The sequence below is a fragment of the Marmota marmota genome, unplaced genomic scaffold (genome assembly GCF_001458135.2).
Source record: "Marmota marmota marmota unplaced genomic scaffold, marMar, whole genome shotgun sequence".
Classification (NCBI taxonomy): Eukaryota; Metazoa; Chordata; class Mammalia; order Rodentia; family Sciuridae; genus Marmota; species Marmota marmota.
Window position 1 is genome coordinate 7,231,711 of NW_025999961.1, and position 21,188 is coordinate 7,252,898.

At 37.9% G+C, this 21,188-nt stretch overlaps 1 protein-coding gene across 2 annotated transcripts in view; it reads right to left on the reverse strand.

The window, feature by feature from the left end:
• The window catches only part of Cdh6 (cadherin 6), a 132,452-nt gene that overhangs the window by 74,079 nt on the left and 37,185 nt on the right, over positions 1–21,188 (reverse strand). Inside the window, exon 1 of one of the 2 annotated variants that reach the window (XM_048802955.1) lies at positions 12,856–12,911. The exons of the other annotated variant lie outside the window; for it this stretch is intronic. The gene's annotated coding sequence lies outside the window, so the exon portion shown is untranslated. Of the gene's footprint in view, positions 1–12,855; positions 12,912–21,188 lie in introns of those variants that run through there. 2 annotated transcript variants of the gene reach the window in all.

Sequence of the window (21,188 nt, forward strand, 5' to 3'; positions counted from 1 at the left end):
AAAAAAAAAAAAAAAAAAAAAAAAAAGTCATGTGAGTTCTCTGGTTTGGGCTTCCTGCCGAGCAATTCACAGGTTCACCTCCACTCTAGCCTGAGTGCCAGGCCCTTTTTTTTCTGAAACCATATCTGAATTCTGGATTCTAGAAGATCTGTTTAGACAGTTCTTCCCTGGTAGCAATTCCAGATAACTGATTCTTCTCAAAAGCTTGGACGAACATACTGGTTTGTAATCTAGTGAAGGGCATCCATTTTTATCTGTCTTTTTGGGTAAACATTCTTTAGTCTCAGGCTGAGATATTGGTGTTCTCCTGAGGAGCATCCAGACCCCAAATGACTCTGCCTGAGGCGTTGTGATCTCTGGTTGTGAAACCAAATCTGTGTTCTAGTATGTCTATTTCTTTGGCCAGTCATTCTCCATTAGTTATACCCGGGTATGGGTTCTGTTCAAACAATGCAAGGTTTTGACTCACGTTTGAAAACTGTTCTCCTTTGTTGGAATTCTATTGGTTCAGAGGAACTTGGCCCACCCATCTCTTAGGTATCCTTCCAGTTTAGCCCTATATCAATTATTTAAGACCTTGAGGGATTCAGAGGAAGTCAGAGAAAGTAGAACTTTAAGTAGAAGTACAGACGCTACCAGGAGTTTGGCCTTTCTCATAATCGTTTTTCCAAATATGTTTGATTCTGAGACCCTGAGTTTTGATATATGGGAAACTTTTGGTCTCTGTTATGTTCATGTACTCTTGTTTCTTCATTATCATGGATGGCCACATTTCTGAAAATCCAGGGAGCCCCTCCTTACAAGTCTACTTTTCACACTCCCTCCAAATTCTTGAAGTCTTCATTTCACCATCAAGTCCGTTGGGTGATGTCAGTGGAGTAACATGAGAGGAAAATTATGTTGGATTGTTCTCAGGGTCAAGCCATGAATAATACCAAATGGTGCTGCCACCTGGGTAGAGGACAACGAATCAAACACAGCTACAGAGGATAACATAGCTATATCAGCTGACAAAAATAAAAGGTAGAAAATGGAACATCCTTTCAGTTTGAGAGAAGAAAAATGGATTCTAAGTAGTAAGGCTCAGCTGGACTTCCCTCCCCTCAAATGTATTTATTTAAACTGACAGATAAAATTGTATGCATTTATCATGCACAGCACAATTTTCTGAAGTATATGATAAATATATAGGTTGTGGGATGATTAAATGTAACTCACACATGCATAATCTCATTTAGTTATCATTTTTGTGTTGAAGAAGATTTTTAGTAAAGAAACACTTTCCAGTTTTTAAGAAAACATTAATTGCCATTGAGGGGATGAGAAAGAGATTAAGATGTTTTAGAAGTAGTTAAAGCCACCAAACAAAATTTGTAAAGTGTGACATATATTACTTATAAATCTCCCCCAGAATGCCTGCCATGGACCAGTGGAAGATATTTACAAGGGACAACCCACAATCCTTCATAATATCTAGACACTTTGGCAGTATAATTTAAGGGGGGTGTGTGTGTGTGTGTGTGTGTGTGTGTGTGTGTTATGTTTTGATTGTGGGAGATTTCTGGAATGTAGACATTTTTTCATGTTGCTTTATGGTGGTTGAGTTCAAACAAGGAGAATTCTGAAGAAGAGATCAGTACAACTTGTTAGCCTCCAATTTATCATCCACCTATACAAGATTTAATGGTAGTATTAACCTGTAGTCTCAAGAATAATTATAGTCTAAAACAAGTCCTTAAAGCAAAGAGATGAAAAGAGCTATATAAAGGGAAGGCTGTCATGAAATAGCAATTGCACAAGCACGAGAACTTTCATCATGTTGAATAAGTATTTTACTATGGGATTCTTTTTAAAATTAAGGGGCCTAGTAAGTTGGTTGAAAATAAAATATGTATGATTAGCAGGAAATACCTTGGCCCAGAATAGTTGGAAATGAGTGGAAAAAGGAAAGAGAGGTGTTTTTTTTTTTTTCTCCCCCTGCTAAGTCATTACCAGCTTTAGTTCACAGAAAAGTTATTTCAAATACTTGCTTTGAATTACTGCTTTGAGGTCTGCTTTTAATTTGAACAGTTAAATATCGTATTCATGCCAATGAATCTTTTTTCTTGTTTTAATATCATTAAGAAGAAAGCTTTCTTGGCCACAGTGAACAGTGTAATTGCTTAAAAGAAGAAATATATAACACACATATTTAATAAAAGCCTTTAAAACTATTTCCTTATGTTGGCTAGGCACCTGAGTTTATATGATAGGCTTTTAGTTTTTAAAACCAAATTACATTGAACCATATGGAACAAATCTCTAGAATAAGATTTTAGCAAATAAATAACCTCTCAAAGCTCTTTGTTGTTGAGCTTTTTGTGGTTGTATGTGTTTGGGCTGTGGAGTAATTTTCAAGGATCTTTTATTTTGCTAATGCAATTAGAGTTAGCCACACTCCATATAAACCTGAAAAACCACTAAGAAGAACAAGATAGGGGTCATCCTAAAGCTTTGGTAATAAATTTGATAATACAAGTGCTTTGAAATTTTTTTATATTCAGATGCTTCCACCAACTGGAAAATATTTGTTTTAATTTAAAGTGAAATGAAAAGTTTTTTAAAAAAGAGCGTGAATTGCCACTTTTTATAGCTCAACAGATTGCTGTCTGCAGGCACAGCATTTCGTACTGCTTATAACTAAAAAGAAATGAATTTGGCACTTTATCTGTTTGATGAGGGATTGTAGTTGAAATTGTCCTATGAGACACCAAGACACCTGCCACATAGCATCCTTGGCTGTCTGCCTGGACAAGGCATCTTTCTCAGTCAGTGTGAAGGGAGCAAACCAAAAAGCCACCTGATAGAAGTAGGTGGAATATTCATGTCAAGACAATGGACTTTGTGTCCATGAGAAATGGGTTGAAAATTTTACTTGTGTAACTTTGACCATGTTATTTAACTTTTTGAAGTTCTTCCTTTTTCACCTGTAAACTAAGGATGACCATATTTGGGTCCTATGACATTAATGTGGAGACACAAAGACCAAGTGTACAAAAGGAGTAGAGACATTATAGCTATTATCACCTTTTTTAAAGCAAAGTTTTGGTGAATTTATAATTTTTGATCATTGATAACTTTTGACTTTATGGCAGCTGGCTTACTTTCAAACTTTTCAGCAAAGATGTCCTGAGTAAGGATACCAGGGAGGGCGGAGGGCAGAATCCCAAATGGGAAATTTAAAGTCTTTAAGTTTGTCTTAAACACTTATGCATATTTTGCATTCTCCTCAATGAGAGAATTAAATTATTTTATTAACAAAATCATTTTTGCGTCTCAGATTTTCTTGTAATCTGATATTCTGGTGTCTCTGGCTCAATGTTGGGCCTAAGAATGGCCCTTTTGGGACATGTGGGATAAAACACTTGTACGTCCATAGAGTGCTTTTTAGTGCCATGTGCAAATGATAGGGGAGCTCTTTCCCTCCGGTGATCTGCTTCATCCCAAATTGAAATACAGTCAAGGTAGGTTTTCTATTTCTAGATTATTCTCACCATTTTAATTTACATTATTAACTCATTTGGCTGAGGAATGGAGAACAATTAGATGGGGGTAGAGAATGGGGAGAACGAATTTCTATTCTTTACTAAATATTCACTGGTAAGGCCTGTGCTCCTCTATGTTGCTCTCTGCACATCCTTCTTTGGGAGTTCATCATGGAAACATTGAGATAGGTCAGGAGAATTGCTCTGGAGATTATGGTGTATGCTCAACAGAGGTTGCATGCCATCTTAGGAATTTCAGGAAATTTGTGGATAGCTTTGCAGAGTAAGAAAGATGGAAGCTAAAAAAAATCCTTTGGGAGGCTGGCAATATAGACAATTGGGTCATTTGATCAGGTTATGGGACATTTCTCATAAATAAAAGTTCACAATAAAGAACAGCTGTGCTTTGTATTGGCTCTCAACTTTCGGCCATCCTGATAGGTTAAACAACTATTTGACTTAAAAGTAAAACTTCCACTGCTTCCCCTGCTAGCCCCAGTCCTTCTGGCCCCGTAAGCTAAAACACACAGGCTGAGAAACTTGCAGAGGTAAGATGGCGCTTGGTAACTTGGACTAAGCCCAGTGGTTGGGAGGGAAGGAGAGGGAGACGAACAGGGAGAGGGAAAAAGGAAGAATAAGGACAAACTGTGATGGTCTATTTATAATTTTAACAGAGAAAAAGATTGAAATCAAAATGCTAAACCATCTCCCAATTGTCTGTTGAAATTTTATTCAGTAGAAACAATGTTTGTTTCTGGGGCCCCTGAGTGGGCCCTGTTCAGTTCATAGACACAGGCTACTCTCATTTCAGTAATGAGACTGAGTCATGTGCTTGCTGTGATCAAAGCTTCACATTCAGTTGCAACTCTCCCTCCTCAGCTGCATCTTGCTTTCTGCTAGGGTCTGCACCGGGAAAGGCCTGCGGTTCATCCCTCTCTCCCAGCTCCTAGCCCCAATCCAATAGCTCTGAGTTCTGTGCCAGGTAAGTGGTTAAGTAGTTGCTGGGGAGGAATGGCGAGGCTATGGGATGCTTCTTTATGTTTCTGGGCTTGGAAAATGATTCAAACCGACGCCTGTTCAAGCTCAGGCATATGATCAGAATGAGCTTTTGCTGTCCAGGAGGCACTCTGATGAGATTCTCAGAGGTCCCCTAACTCTGGTTTCTCTTCTACGACAGATCCTGTGCCCTAGGCAAATATGGTTCTATTCAAACTGGTCTCGAAGGACATCTTCCACAGAATCCAGGCACTTCTAGACTCTGCTGGGGCTGCATTGCTCCTCTAGGAAGCCCTGTTGTACAGAGCCCCAGATGGCCCCAGGCCTATCCTTTCCCAAGGGGCCAGTCCCTGGGAAACATTCACACATCTATTTGCTAACAAACTCTGGCTGATTCCAGCAAGGCAGCATGGCCTTGGCACTGTCACCTAAACAGTGTATCAGCCCTTTCTCTTGTACCCCAGATTACAGATCGTTTTCCTCATTATTTTGGTAACTCAGTTTCAGCTGAGTTAGGAAAAGTCTTCATCCCTGTTATATATAAATCTGTTTTAATTCAGTTAGGAAAAATAAGCAAACTCCCCATAATAAATAAAACTAAAAAAACCCATAAATATGACACCAAAAGGAAGTCATTGCAACATGTTTAACTTCCCTAGGCAGGTAACCTAGCACTTAGAGTTTGATTTGACCATAAAACCAAGTCCGTACAAAATCGGTGTGAAATTGTCATAAAAAGAAATGAGCTTTAAAACTGTATCAAACTCACATCTTGAGCTTTTCCTTTAACAGTAATATTTATAGGTTTGGTCCCCAATCTGTAAGAGATGGGAAGCAAACTTTTCCTGTGATATCTTTGACTTTGTTGAACAGACAGTGGGTAAAATGCAGGTTTGCTTTAAAGATATATGTAGCAGGACTCCCTGTTTGAGCATGAACTGTGTTTACCTCTGGGATCCAGCGGGTTTAGATGTGTCTGCCAGACTCCTGGGGTTGGACTGCCCAGACTCTCTGAGCATGAGACAGGCACTATGAGGCTTCCCAGGAGACAAGGGTTCTCAGGGGAGAAGTGTCAAGCGGGGAAGCTTGAACGAGGAGTGAAACCTCAGCCATCACATGGGGAAGAACAATTCTGAGCACAGCACGATGCTGCCATTTGGATCTGTCCCCCCAGGGACTCAGGCGTGAGTCCTAGGGAGAGGGAGGTTGCAAGTAGAAACTGCAAGAGCTATTTTCACTAAAATCTTTGAGACATGGAAGATTCAGGTGACCTCAATACTTGAAAGCCTGTTAGCTCCCTGAATCTGCTTTGCTAGAAAAGGCAGGCCCTCCTCCTCTGTCTATTGAGAATGATGCAGTCTGGCTTGACAATGGCCTAGTGACCCCAATCAGGACAGTAAGCTTGCAGGGGGTGCTGATTCTCCTCAGGTTCTCATCCTACCAACCCTCGCTGCCCCCACTTCTATATCCAGCAGTAGATTTCAGCAGATTCCATGTGGCCACTACAAAGTCAGATCTACGAGGAGTCTCTTTCACCAAAAGAATTTCCAGATTTCCAGAAATATGCATGGAAATGGATTTTAAGACTGTTATACCAAGTAGAGAGGAGCACAATTATAGACTGGGCACATGTGCATTCACAAGATATTCTTCCGCTTGCTCAAAACTGGCCTTAATAATGGCCCATGTTAAATTTAGCTGAAAGGTCAGATTCATTGATATAACACAGCAGAAGGAATCTAGGGACCTAGCAGGATAGGGGGCTTAAGTGCCCATCTTTTGTGACTGTTCATCTATCACCATTAGTTAGTCTTCTTGTTCCAGCCCCCAATTGCCCCAGGGAATACTCCATTCTTTAAGGGAGTATTGAGAAAATACACCAGCATCTTTGCAAAGTGCTGAGAAGTTGTTCTCTATAGACTGATGATGAATATGGAGATGCTGATACTGCCACAGTGACCTATTAGAGCGAGGTGGCAAAGGCAAGGTGCAGCATGTGACCTCAAGAGGTAAGGTGGGTGTGGCATCATAACAGGTACCCCAGGCAGAATAGTGAATAGAGAGGGGTGACTCCCAGAAATCTTTGGCAGTGGGTAATGCAGCATGGACATCCTAGAACTAAGATAGTCTGCTGAGGTCCTTCTTCATCTGTAGAGCTGAAAAACTCCAGATTTGGAATGCAGAATCACCACATAGAGACACCAAATCACTAAGCAAATTCCAAGACTCAGCTGAGTTAGGAAAAGTCTTCATCCCTGCTAGTTCCATGACTTAGTACTTTTAAACAAAGAGGAGGTTTAATATCTTTTGATATCATATTCTAGCCTTCCTCCAAGGGACAGTGGCTGTTTATCAGAGTTACTGTGATAAAGAAAGGGAGACATCCTGCATTCTTCATGTTTTTTGATGGTTGCAGATCTCTAAAACTCGACTGGTGGTATGGTACTTATTAAAGAGGGACTACATTGACTTCCATTCGGTCTTTCCATTACGATGCTCACATTCTAAAGGTTAGGGAGGCAATGTAGAGATCTAGTTCCTGGGTTTATTTATTCTAACTACATACTGAGTAACTGATTTGGGGTAGGGCTATGGACAGTGGCTCTGAGCCGAGGATAATTCAGGGGCCCAGACACCACTGTGGTACATTGGTTAGAATGGAGATTTATGGAAGTCAAAGGAAAAATGGAATTTTGGGTGAAGTCCAACCCTTAGTGGGCTCATTATGTCAGTCCATTGGTCTGGGAACATGCACTGTGGTTATTTTCTTGGTGGGGTGGTAAACTGAGTCATCCCATAAATTGATTAGGATAAGAGAGACTTCACTTGATGGGGAACTCTTCAAAGTGTTACAGCTTAAGCAGAGAATGACTTGGAGAATTGTGTCCAAATATAGCATATGCTGTCCTCCAAATGCAAATAAACTCTTCTTGTATGGGGAGGACCAGGCAGTAACTTGGTTCCAGGTCAGTGCCATTAGATCCCTTCCCTCCTGGAACAGACATTAACCCTAAATATGAATTTGCCTTCCCTGAGTGCCATGATTCTGTCACTACAACCATCCATGGACTTATGTGGCAAGATTTTTTTTTTTTTTTGATAAAGTGAGTCCCTAACATTACTTCTGGACAAGGGGGAAGGAAAAGCAAAGCAGTGGGTGGATGTCCATGGAAATTTCTGACTTCTACCATGTATCCTATTAACCTGAAGCAGCAAGTTTAAAAAAAGAGTGGATTGGCCATATTGAGAACTCATATATAACAACTGTTGAGAGACAACGTTGGGAAGTTGGATGACTCTCCTATAGGATCCTCTGATGTAGTCAGTAACATAGGGTGTAGTTTCTCTATACACAGAATTAATGGGGTAGAATGACAACTTTTATTATTAACATCTAAATCTGATCTCAAAAAACATTATTGCTCAAACCCACAGATTTGAGCTTTGCTGGATTCAAGATTTTATAATGCAAAGGAAAACTGCTTCTATTAGGGGCATCATGACAGGCCCACTAATTGAACATTGAGATTTCCATATGGTTATTAGGCTCTGCATACCATTGGGTCAATGGGGAAAAAAAAGATGCCAGTGTGTTGTGGAATGTTTGATAGAGCCCCAAAACTCAGGAATCTGACACCAAGTACTGCCATGTAAGGTGGTAAAATGTTATGGAGGAGCAGGGAACTCTACATAAGAGAATACAATATGGTCACTAATAAACGAAACACATTTCCTTTTTCCTCCCAGGCATATAGACAGGCTATAATTCCCAATCTACTTTGCAGCTAGGTGTGACCGTATGACACATGTCTATCAATAGGTTGTGAGGAAAGTATTATATGCAACTTCCAGGTCTGTTGTCTAAAAACCTCCCTTATAATCCTCTGCAATCTCTTTCCTCAGAGGCTGACTGTGAATAACCCCAGGGCTCTACAGAAGGATAAAACTATAAAATGAAAGGAGCCGGGGTTTCTGAAGGACATCATCATCTGACCTTCTTTGAGTTTTACTTAAAAGAAAAATCATTTGCTAGATTAAGCCACTTTAATTTTCAGGTTTTCCTGTTACAGCAGCTGGCATTACCTCAACTGATTGCACACCACTTCAGAGGATGATTTCCTCATCCATCAGTGGAACTTCAGAAGAGAGCCTGGTCACAGCCTTTATGCTGTATTCCATCCAAGAGGGATGCATTGTGGATGAGGACATCCAAACAGCTAGAGACTACAAGGAGATCAAACACAGGGATGGAAGAGGCTGAGCTAGAGTGGATCTCTCACCTCGGAAACTGTAGGTGTGTGTTGGATGTCTGAAAACTCATACTTGGCTCCCATGTGAGATAGCACTGAGGCTAGTGAAGGTGGGTCAAGGGAAGACTGTAACTGGGAAGACAAGCTTTCTTCATCTCTCTCCTCTTTGCACCTGGTGATGAGGAGTTATAAATAGAAGACTGAGGGGGAGGAAAGAGGGGAAGCAGCCTATCTACAATCCAGTCTGGGGGAGGCCAAGCTGAACAGGACTACACTGGGCCATAAAAATAACAGAGCAACCACAAAGTTGAGGAATTTTTCCAGGGTAGCATTTATAGGGTGGGAAAAAAGGTTCAAGAGAGCATGAAAGAATGTAGCAATTGCAGAAAAATAAAAGCATGCCGCGTTCTGTTCCACACAACTTAGAATGACAATATTGTTACACGCCCCTTTTTTTCTACTCTCTACTGTGTTTCCAGATAAGCACGGAGAAGAGTTGGAATGAATCCTGGCACTGTTTTCTAATTGTGGGGAAAATGAATTGATATTAATAAATAAAAATGGCTATTTCTTCCTGGCAGCTGGTAGCTTTCTGAGAAGAGTGAGGTTTTCTTCTTTTTTTTTTTTTTTTGTACCGGGGATTGAACTCAGGGGCACTCAACCACTGAGCCACATCCCCTGCCCTATTTTGTATTTTATTTAGAGACAAGGTCTCACTGAGTTGCTTAGCGCTTTGTCATTGCTGAGGCTGGCTTTGAACTCGTGATCTCCTGATCTCAGCCTCCTGAGCTGCTGGGATTATAGGCATGTGCCACTGCGCCCAGAAAGAGTGAGGTTTTCATAAAGGTGGGGAATTCTTGAGGGAGCTGCTGCTCATGGGGTATAAAGTGGTGGTGTCATTTATACAGTGTCATATTTTCTGCTCCAAGAGTGACCTGAATTATCTGTATCACAACACCTTGTCTTTAAGTGAAGGTCAAGGTGCTTCAGAATGCTGATGTTGGTGGCCATACTCCCTTAGTGCCCTACATGCATCATTGCTTCTCATCATTGATGAGGTGCAGCTGCTTCCTCTTCACCCCAAATCAAAGAACACACAAAGCTGGCATTTCCCAAATTGTGTTCCACAGAACCATTGTTCCTTGGGATATTTACAGATGCTACAGAGGAAAAAAAATTGCTAAGGTCATATAACTTGGGTAAATCAATATTCAACAAAGGGGAATAGTTTTTTCCTTTATCACAGGTCTTCTCAGAGTCTTTAATATGCTAACGTGTGCGGCAGATCTCATGACAGTGATACAGAGAACAGAATCTCACAGACTTCTAAGTCCAGGGACTTTCTTTTTACCCCAGATTGTCTTGGAGGATTGAGGGTTCATTAGTCCATACTTTGAGACCTGCTGGTCTAATTCATTCCCTGCTTTGCAGAAAAATTCACAGGTAATGAATTGATATGAATAAAAAGAGAGAGACAGTGAAATCCTGTTCATTTATCTAAAAGACCATTTGAAGAATTGTCTATGTTAAAATTATGGGCTTTTTTTCCCCTGGACTAGAGAGAAGCCAGATCATCTCTTGATAAAGCGAAGGCTGGTAAAACTGGAAAGCATGTTTCATCCAGCGCCAAAGAGCTGTGGATTCCTCTGTGACTCTTCTAATATATAACCTTTGTGCAACGGGCTTTAAAATGAATACTGTCCTTTTGCCTTGTCAGAGTCTCCACTTTTCATCACATGCACCACCTTTAAACTGCCCATGAGGATAAAGAGAAGTAGTCCTGGCAAGTCACATATTTTGTTACAATCAGGACAAAGCCTAAATTCACCTTGCTTTTAAAGTTGGTTTTATTAACCATTCATTTGCAAGTGTGTATTTCTATATACTTCTAGGAATGGTTCTTAATACCATTTCATGTCTTTATATCAATGTTTTCTAATAAGCTGAATTTTATTTTTAAAAGCTTCTAAACATAAATGGAGAAATAATCTCCCACTGAAATAATATGAACTAGAAATATGGATTGGGAAATAATTTAAAGTATTCAAGCAATAACTAAACAACTTTTCGTTATTTACAAAATAGGTCTGAACTTGAAACCAAGATATCTACTTTCTGTTTTTTTTTTTTCCCCTGTATTCCTAATAAGTTCTGTGGCCCTTGGCAAATTTAACTTCTCTAGTCCTTGGTTTCTTCAACTGTAAAATAAGAGGGCTGGAGATGTTCTCCTCCAGGGACATTTCAAGCTATAAAATTCTAAGATTCTCATACTATTTCTTTTAATATTTCCACATCTACCAGATTTCAGTATATCTTTATCATTGTGATGCCCTGCAGAGGAACGGTTATGATTTCCAGAACCACACACGCATGGTGCATTGAATTAGATGCCCTAACTGGCAATATCATCCCCATTATTTTATAAAGGATGAATGGGCATCATTTTTTTTAGCTATCAGTCAAAATTGTATTTTGGCATTTGGCTACTTAAGTGTGTCATTTTTCTCTTAAACCTATATAGAGAAGTAAACATATGATCCAACACTCAGACTAGCTTTTAACTTCTGAATACCTTACAATGCAATTAAGAGTAAGATCAAAAAGAGGTCCACAACTCTGGAGCTGTGCCACCAAATACAGTAGCCCTTAGCTACATGGCCTATTGAGAACTTGAGATTGCAAGTCTGAATTGGGATGTGAACAAAATATCAGATTTTGAAGACTGGGTGCAAAAAAAAAAAAAAAAAAGAGTGAAAATGTATCATTAGTAATTTTAAACACATTGGTTGCATGTTTGCAATGATATTTTGAATATGTTAGGTTAAATAAAATATATTATTAAAATGAATCTTATTTCTTTTTACTTTTTAAAAAACGGTTACTATTTGCAATTACATATGTGACTCATTAAATTTCTAGTGGACAGTACTGTTCTAAGAAGGTCTGTGATGCTAATGAAAGTGAAGATATTTTAGGTTATCAACACTATATTTCAATTATTCTAATTTATTCCCATTGAGGTATTAATCAATATAAGCTGCTCTTAGTATTTAAATAGGCTCGGCTCTAAATTTTTGTGTTACTTTTCTCTCAATTAAAGTGATTTTTACATTGAAACAATATGAAATAATACAAAGTTTTTATACCGAACAATTATGAAAGACTGGTTAGTTTCCCAGCTCAGAGCTGAAGCTTATTTATTCTTAAATGCAACTAAAATTTTGCATGTAAGCAATTAGAAAACAGTACTATTTGGAGTGACAGTAATTTAACAAGCAAAAAAAAAAGAAATGTTTTTGATTATTTTGATTATTTATGCTTGGGTCAATCCTGTCTAACCAATGGTGAAAGACAAGATGAATATTTTCAATGTAGTTCTTCAGAGGACTTTGGGGCATTTCCAAAGATTTAAAATCCTTTCACGTATGCTATTTTTATTTTGAAATTTATGATTTTCATTTTTTTAAGTCATGTATAATCCTTTCAGTGTCTTATTTATTGCCATGATTTCAGTAATTTGTTTTGAATGACAATAGTAAAAACAAAACTAAGCAAAAACAGAAAAAAGAGAGAGGAGGGAGAGAGAGAGAGAGAGAGAGGGAGAGGGAGAGAGAGAGAGAGAGAGAGAGAGAGAGAGAGAATTTAGAAAGACAGTTCTTTCTGTCTACTTTCAAGGGGACAGATGAACTGAAAGAGATTGACTTGGGTTGGGGAAAAGTAGGACAGCTTTGGGGTGAGAAGGTATGAAAATAGGGTGGTCCCTTCTATGCCCGGCCTTAGTTTCTTTGAAATAGCATTTTGCAATGGACATATTTTAGTTCTCAGCCAGAGTGCATACGGCATTCTGCTCAAGATGCAGAGCAATTCTTCCATTTGGTTGTTTTTTAGAATACTTAAAGTGCATAATACATCCTGATGAAATTATCATCAGTTGCCACTGTCTTCTGATTGTTCCCCAGATTGAAAATTCCTTAAGTGTAAAGTTTTAGGATAATGTAAAAAATCAATGTGTTATTTTCATAAAAGTGAAGCACAATACTATCAGGACAAAGAAAGACTTAAGTGGTCCTAATTTCAGAGTTTACCTTTGTTTTCTCCTTCAAATTTTCATTGAGGGAAAGAACCTAAAGAGAAAGAAATGAACATCTATTGAGTATCTTCTACACACCCGTTTTTATAGAAGGAAATTAAAAATCTTTGGGATATTAATGACTGCAACAATCCTATCTGGGTGTGAACATTATCATTTCCACTGACTGATGCAGAAACCGAGACTCTGGGGTTTCAGAGAAGTTGAATAAATGGCCCACTGTGAATGATGTAAGGGTCAAGAGATTTGGGCTCTTTTGACTGAGAAGCTCATTCTGTCTTCCTGCTCCTCCTGCTTGGTCTTCCAGAAAAAAACATGAAAGGAAGAATATGACACAGGAAAGAAGAATTGAGGATGTGAAACCTAATTTTACACACAAAGAAATATTGGGGGAAAAAAAGGTCAAATCCATTTTCTTACCTCTATCTCAAAACTGAAAAGTCAATTTTTAATTATAAGGATACAATTGCCTGGGGCCAAACCATCAAAAATGCTGAGTTCAAGGTTGGAGATTAAATATGAGAGAAGCTCAGATTTATCACTATCTGTGAGGAATAAACCTGGATAGAGACTGGAATCTCCACCTCCAGCCTGCTCTGACCCGGGTATAAGCCATGTAAAACATGATCTCTCTGGACAATAAATATATAGCTCATGGATAATGTGGTTTACAGCATATGTCGTATATTCTAGGGCACTGATACCATGTGGGAAACATTGTGGCTCTCATCACCTGCTGACATCTCCATCTACCTAGGGGCACAGATCTGCTCAGGCTGTACAACATCCATTAGGCCTTGGGATAACACAGATCCTCTGACTCATTCTTTTCCAAACAACCTATCTCCGACTGCTAACCATTTATTAAACATTATTCCTTATGCTTACCTGTCTTGTTCAGCTGCCTTAAATCCTCTCTGGAACAAGGCAAGATTTAAATAAACAAACTGAGTTCATTCATTCTTAAACACACTCTCTTGCCAAAAAGCTATTTTCCCCCCCTGCATGTTCAAAAATACAGGATGGCTAAATGGCAATGTATTCTTAAAGTACAAACCTATGTGGATTTCCTTCCAAAATGAGATAAATTTTGCTCTTTACCATCTTATCAGCATGATTTCACAGTACTCCCTAAGCATCAGGAATCACATTGAATAAGGCAGACACTGGGATGAAAGACAGTTAGAGGAGAGGCGGTGCATGGGGACCCCCTTCCCCATTTAGATCCTGGGCACAAATAATGACATAAAATCCCTGCACGAGAGACCATATTTTCAAATTCTGCTGATCAAAACAGGTTCATAGCCAGCACACTCAAGTTCAGATGGAGGACAAAATGACACTGGGAGATGGGGGCAGGGATCCCTTCCAAGTAGAGTGTTCCTGTTGATCCCCCCTAGAGTTTCAGTAGATTAAAAGCAGCAGTGCCAGCCAAATAAGTTGGAGAGAGTTGAAAGGTGTTTGAGGCAGGATGGAGCATGTGGCAGAGCATGTGGCAGGATGGAGCATGTGGCAGAGCATGCACCTCTCAGAACTAGGTAGATCACATAGAAAATCACCTCCCTTTTCCTTGATTCACATCACCAGAATTCACATTGTGTTCCTGTCACTTCTTAATTAGGGAAGTATATTATGACACTTCAATGGGTCATTATAAACTATAACTGAAATAAAGTTGAGTGATTTGTTTCAATGAAAGACACCTTGATTGAGATGGTTATTAGCAAAAGATAAAGTGCAATGAGAATAATTGGTGTGAGCACTATCATTATTTAGTATTGTCTTCAAATTTTCCTGTGATTAAACAAAATCATTTCCATTTAGCCAACCGAGTATAGAATATAAAAATCATTTGCCAAAGTATAAAATTGTTATTTATACTCAAGCTATTAATAAAAAATTTGTACCTCATAATAAACTGTTATATATTTGCAGACATCTGGTTCTTATTAAAAAAAAACCTGACAAATATTTTCTAAGGTTCAAAAAATGAATGGCAAAAAAAGAATGAAATCCTTAGCAACTGAAAGCAAATAAAAATGCAAATATCAATCAAGTTAGTATAAATAATAACATAAATTGATACAAATAAGATAAACTAATGTTTCAAAATGCCCACAACTCCCTATTGGCTAAAGTAATATAAAAAGTGTAAAACACTTATTTTATAATAAATTCCATAATTTCCTTAATATTCTAGAATATGACTGCAGTATTGCTTCCTGCATATGTAGAGTACGCTCAGCTTTTGACCTTTCATTTTGACATAAAAAAAATCAGAAAATATGTTTGGAAATGAGATTGTCTTTCATTTGCTCTCTGAAAACAAGAAATTATTCATTTGGTTTCCATTGCTATAAATTACTCATTTGGGGCTTGTTTCTCTAAAACGAAGGGTTTATGCAGTCAATCATGCATATTCCCCCCCTTCCCCTCCACTTAGTCAGCTAGCTGCTTGCAGAGAAATCATATGAGTTGTCATTACAGAAAACTGGAGACAGAAGAATAGGGAGAAGAGCAGAAATCAAATAGAGGACAACTCTAAATGTACCATGATGGCGGACATCGATATGACTGTCGACTTTGAAATGAATCGCAGGATACTATTTCCTTACAAATATAGGGGCACAGAGAAACCTCTCCAATCACAAAACTACTCTTCTTTTGTTGGCTCTGTCATAATATATTGACCACAAAGTGGAATTTTTCTAATTTGGGGCTTGAAACAATGTCTTAAAAAGCAAAAAAGGCAAAAGAAAAAAAGAATTATAAGCATAACTTATAATGCATTATAAGCATAACTTTAAACCTTAAAGACACCCTACAGTAGTAAAAACTTGGATTTAATGGGTGATAAGAAAATTTCCTTCTACTCCCTGGTTCCCTCAACTAGTTTCTGAGACTTGACAACTCATTCAGTATCTCAAAATCTAAAATAGATCAAATCAATCAGTTGACTGATGATGTTAACTGAAGTGTGGCAGACTCCTTCCCCCACGATGGTGCTGGGAAGACCTTTATGTTGCACTTCTGTGGATAATAGAGTACTTGGATACTGAATGCTTTGAGCTACTTACACTAAAAGGACAAGAAAATAATTCTTACATAGCTCCAATGCATAAAGCGTATATATATGAGTATATTTTAAGTCTGTATATATATATATATATGTACATGTTTGCATGTATATGTATCTATACATAGATATGCATGTATCTGTGTGCATATATGTATGTGTGCATATATCTCTCTCTATAAAATATATGTAATTTGGGCTAATCATCATTATAATAATAGAGGCCTGGATCCTATCAAAGAAGACAGGTATATCCTTTACAAATTCTAACTACATCATGGGTGGAGGGGAGCCACGGAAGAAGGAAAGCAAAAAAAGTAGAAGGGAAAGATGAGGGTGTTCAGTGATTTTTTTAGTGAGGCCAGTGGAAGAGTGAAGATGTGATTATCTATTCACTTTGTCTTTCCTTCTCGACCTGCAGGGCTCTGCATGGTGGGTATCCGAAGGATAGCATGTAATTATTAGGAACTCTTTTGGTGGTGTTTCTCTGTGCCTATCTTCCCATTGCCAGTCTTTGATAGATCTGCTAAACTTAAAACTATGACATAATTAGCCACATACATATACTCACTGTGATATGACTCTGAAGTTATGATACAGTCCATTAATTTTTTAAAAAAAGTCTTTTTTAAAAAAATTGTCCTTAGTGTATGGAAATTTCCAAATTTTCTTTTTGGTACTATTTTAGCATATTTTTTTTTGTTTTTGTTACAACTTTGAACAACACTAACATATTAATAAAGATAAAAATACACCTTTAAATATAACTATTATCAGGCTAGACATTTAAAATATGATAATTAAATTATGATATAAAGTGTAAGAAGTATTTTTAAACAGAATAGTGCTAGGCAAAAGAAATTTTGAGAATTTGACCATCACCACAAATTTTCATTCGCGGAACAGTCATCAGAACCAAAAATTCAATCATTCAATATTCATGGGGAATTATCTTCTAAATTCCTTTCATGTCCAAAACCTGGTATTAGGGTCTGTCCATCCCTGAGACAGACACAAAGTCCTGCATCCAGGGATTGCGTGCTGTAGAGGAGACAGACTCTGAGTGAGGGAATGATAGGAAGACCATACATTTTTGAATCATCTATAAGGCTCTGGCAGACAAAATGGACAAGGTAAAGGAATACTGATATCATAATTTAAATGTCTAGCCTGATCATAGTCATACTATTATCAGGAGAGAGTGAGGTGGTGAGTATTTTATATAATGTCACGGAGAACATCTCTGGAGATACTGAGATCCTGATAAATGCCAGTCACAGAAAGAGCTGGTGGAGGCTTATGGCAAGCAACAAGTGCCACAGCTGTAGAGGAAACAGATTTTCAGTGGTCTTAATAGAACAGGGCCAGAATAATAGGTAGAGTCTGAGGCAAGATGACTCTTAACTTCATGGGTAATAATAAGCTGCAATAAGGAAACAAGGTAAGGAGCAAAGTAAGGAGCAAAGTTGAGTGGTTGAAATGTTTTCACCGTACCTTTCTTCTTTTAGCTTTTATACATTAAAATTACTTTTTGTATAAAACATGCTCCTTAAAATATACATACTCTGTGTGTATATCTGAATGTGCATATGTTATATGTGAGCATATATATATATGTGAATATATACTTGCACATGTATTTATACATGCCTATATATAGGCACATCCATATGTGCATGTGTGTGTACTTGTATATTCAGTTGTTCCTTGCATGGTAAGGAACAGCATGGCATAGTGGGCTTCAGACTCTCTGGTTTGCATTCTGGCTCTCCCGTGTTGCAGTTCTGTCACTTTCTAAAGGTTATTTAACCTCTCCATGCCTCAGTTTCTTCATCTGTACAATAGGGGTATTAAAGTACATATTTTGGAGTGATGTGGAGAAAATTAAATGAATTAATGTGCAAAGCTTTTGAGAAGGGATGGCACACAACACAAGTATTAGGTAAGTGTTGCTTTTGTAATTTCTTTGGCAAATAGCATTTTATTCAAACAAATAGAATATATTGTAATTATTGGTTCTAATGTACATTCTTCAAATCAACAATAAAAAGCCTGACTTGATATTTTCCATTGGCTCTGCATGTTCACGTTTTGAAGTAAGGCATTTGAATTTCCATTTCATTTTTGAATATTTCTAGCTTAGAGAGGAGACCTCTTTTGCTTCTAAATTAGGATAATTAAATGTTTTTGTTCTGAATGGAGGAGGATGAAGCCAAACACGTTTCTAAAGATTAAAGGTGCATTAAACATATTTCCACTTGAGGGAGCTCTAAGGTTTTCCGCAGTCTGGTCTTAGTGTCTAACCAACCCTGGGACAGGCACCCTGGCGCTGGGCTTGGGTGATGTGAATTTCTTAAATGTCCAGAATAAAAGTTTTTTTTTGAAAAAAAAATATGAGGTTGTAAAACTGATAATTATTTTTTTTACTGTTTTCCAGTTATGTATTTAATTGAGGGGAACAGAAACACTTTTTTGAGAACTTCAAACAGCTCAGCTGGAAGCATGGGAATTAGCATAAAGTGAAATATTTATGGGAGCTTAATACTGTTTAAGACTCATTTTCTCCTTGCCTTAAGACAAGAAGTCAAATTAGCCATTTCTAATTAAAGAGTTGGAAACAAAGTAGCGAAAGACCAGAAGTAGAAGCTAAATGGTAATGCCTAAGTTGCAAAGTGTGAAAAAGTCATTTGACTTAGAGGTCAAGTATGGGAAGATACGAAAGAATCCCCTTAGAACCAGAGAAACAAATCAGAGTGATTTGAAATATAATTAGGGTAGGCTGACTACATTCCTTCTGAAATGAATATTTTCCCCTTTAAGAGCAGAGTTCTAAAACTGGGCATGGTGCTGCCCCTTTGTCTCTTTCCGTTAGTGGCTAAGCAATAATTTCTTTAAATATGATTCATAGGAATTCTGCCCCCAAAACAATCATCTGGTAAAGATACCAAAAAAGGAAGAGATTCCCAAGGGCCACCAAGGAGTTTCCAGGAGTCTCCTCCTTATTTCTAAGCCACTAGGGAGATGCACAGTGATTTGATGAAAATATCAATTGTATGCACATATTTTAGTTTTAATTGCATCATGATGGATCTGTTAAAAAGAGTTTGAACATTTGGCCCTAAATCATTATAGACTGAATCATATAAAGATCAAAATAAGGCAATGGAGGTTGCCATCCAGAAGAAAAGGAAAATAGCACATTTGAATATTCTTTCAACGAATGAGAACTATAATTAAAATATAATCATGTGATTAGAAGAAAATTAAAAAGAGCATATTGTGCTTTCTGCATATTCTTTATGTGCTTAGATTTACATTTTAAAGACTTTGTTTGTCTTAACATGGCCTTAAGCATTTTGCACAAAGATTCATATGGATCTTTTCATTCATAGTTTGTGAAATCTCCTACAATTGTTTACTCATTAATTAACAAATAATATTTTTAACAGTATGGAATACTGCACTGCTAAGCTTCTTTTGTATGTGTCTACAATTTCTCTGCGGCATTATTTTGATTTTGACTAAACCGAATGGATTTGTTGTTCTACTTGAGAACAGAATCAGGATTATCTTGCAGATGGTTTTTTAATCACAGGTTCGTGTCTTTTCAAAAATATCACTCATTGTTTTCATGGAGGATTTGTATCTCTTTGCTTTAAGTTTCTTTCCTCATTTTTTATTAAGTACATAACTTCATGGTCTTAAACACCTTCAGTGACTTTCTTAAAGATGAAACAGGAAGATATGCCTGTTGAGGAAGCCTGATACTTCTGGATTCGTTGTTAATAAATAAATTGGAAATGAATTTTCATGGTGTTGAACATGAAGAGTTTAATATATACTCACAAATGCTGTTCATCTGGCAAGAGTGGTAACAAGCCAGGCTTCATTCTTCTTTTTTAAAAATTTTTGTCTGTGATGGCTACACAGACAATCCTGTGTATAGTCTGTTAAGCAATATCCATCATCCCTTAGTGAGTTCTGTCTTTGGAGAAGTCATCCACTGGACAGAAAGAACTGTCTCCCATATGTGCTGAGTTGATCTTCTAACATTATACCCTAAAGTGAAACCTGAGTGAAACCCTGGAGGAACAGAAAGGCCTCAGGTTCTTAACTATTGATTTTAAACTGGGACTTCAGGGCTCTTTCTGTGCCAAAGACTAAGCAAATTTTCTTCAACTGGGGTATTCTGCTGTGGGTAGGATCACTGTTATCTTGACACTGTTGTGGAGACCAGCCCTGGTTGCAGAGGAAATAGTATTTGCCAATTAAACACCAATGTAGTGTTCAAAGGACATGGAAGATAGGACTTAATTATGTAACAGATGACACTAGCCAATCTTAATTGTCATGCCAGGCTCCAACTCACTGTCCTGTTAATCACCAGCCAGGAGAATGGATAGTAGAGTACCTTCCATCACCAAGGGCAGGAAGCCTCTGGCCATGATTATACTGCTCCTTAATAGTCCCAATTAGGACCACCAGCAATAAAACAATGAAAACTTCTTATTTTCTGTAATAGTAAGTACTGGGAAATGTTTATTCAGTTACTGTAATTGCAGACAACTGGATTTCTCTTTGTCATAATTAATTCTTTTGCTAAGAAATCTTTAGGTGGGCCTCTAGTGCCTTTCAAATTCACACAAGTGTTTTCAGAGTTCTTTTAACATAAAAAATTAACCACACTTACTGGTTTAGCCAATAATATCAGGGGAACTGGAGACCTATAAAAGCTTCCAAATTGGCACCAGCCATACAGTCGTAACCGCCAAGCTGCCTTAACAACTCGTTGGAAATGCCTAACAGCTCCAGAGAGAAAATATTTTCCTGAGCCTACAGTTCCTCATCCTGTTTTGCTTTTCTGCAAACTTCACAAAGATAACGGGCAATATGCTTCATTTCTTATACACCGACCTATTTTGGTCAAACAATTAATTTCTAACCAGTGTGGTGACCAGAAGAGGGTAAGAGGTCTGGTCTAGGAACTAGAAAAGTACAGAATATGAAGTAAAAACATTTGGTTTGTCTTTTTTTTTTTTTTTAATTTTTTATTGTTGGTTGTTCAAAACATTACAAATTTCTTGACATATCATATTCCACACTTTGATTCAAGTGGGTTATGAACTCCCACCTTCACCCCATACACAGATTGCAGAATCACATCAGTTACACATCCATTGATTTACATATTGCCATACTAGTGTCTGTTGTGCTCCGCTGCCTTTCCCATCCTCCCCTTCCCCCCGTCCCCC